The sequence below is a fragment of the Ochotona curzoniae genome, unplaced genomic scaffold (assembly GCF_017591425.1).
Source record: "Ochotona curzoniae isolate NIBS_2020 unplaced genomic scaffold, NIBS_Ocur_1.0 scaffold_4683, whole genome shotgun sequence".
NCBI lineage: Eukaryota > Metazoa > Chordata > Mammalia > Lagomorpha > Ochotonidae > Ochotona > Ochotona curzoniae.
The window spans coordinates 17,285,334-17,286,023 of NW_024467121.1; the positions used below are offsets into that span (position 1 = coordinate 17,285,334).

Genomic DNA, 690 nt, shown 5'->3' on the forward strand with positions numbered 1-690 from the left:
TCTAACTGTATCATTCAAATAAAAAAATCTTTTAAAAGGTATTTTTATATTGACATGAACATGTAGCATTGTCCACCCAAGAAGCTAAACATGCAAACAATGGGGAACCCAGGAATTTTTGTCTTTCTTATTCTAGATTATTACATCTGTAACAATTAAATTATTTTGTTATTAATACTAAACTTCGAGGATTGGTAAAGAAAAATAGAAAAGGTAACATGTAAGTCATTGTCTTTACAACTGGAAAACAAACCACTCTGGATAAGTATTGGGGAGGGAGGAAATGTTTAATGGAAACAGCTAAAAGTTGGAACAATACAGAGAAGATTAGCATGGCCCCTGCACAAAGATGACATGCAAATATGTGAAGCATTCCATATTTAAAAAAAATAATAAAGGAAACAGCTAGAATGTGTGCTTTCATTTTAGTAATTTACGTTTTTGACTCCAGCTACCAAGGGTGATTAAGAGCATACTGTTCTTGTTGAGCCTGCTTCAACAGGGAAAGTTTTCATATGTCTTCATGTGTCACAGAAGAGTTGGATTATACTTGAGTTTCATGATTATTTTTTAAATCACTTATAAAAAGTACTCATGCATCAGATCTGAAATCAGTTTCATTTCCCTGTATGTGGAGGTCTTTGTTAGACAAAATTGTGTGTATGTATGAACGGATATGTGTGTTTTTCC

General features: G+C 32.6%; 1 pseudogene; it reads left to right on the forward strand.

The window, feature by feature from the left end:
• Window positions 1–284: 284 nt before the first annotated feature.
• LOC121148265 lies at window positions 285–384 on the forward strand (annotated as a pseudogene).
• The last annotated feature ends 306 nt before the right edge of the window (window positions 385–690 follow it).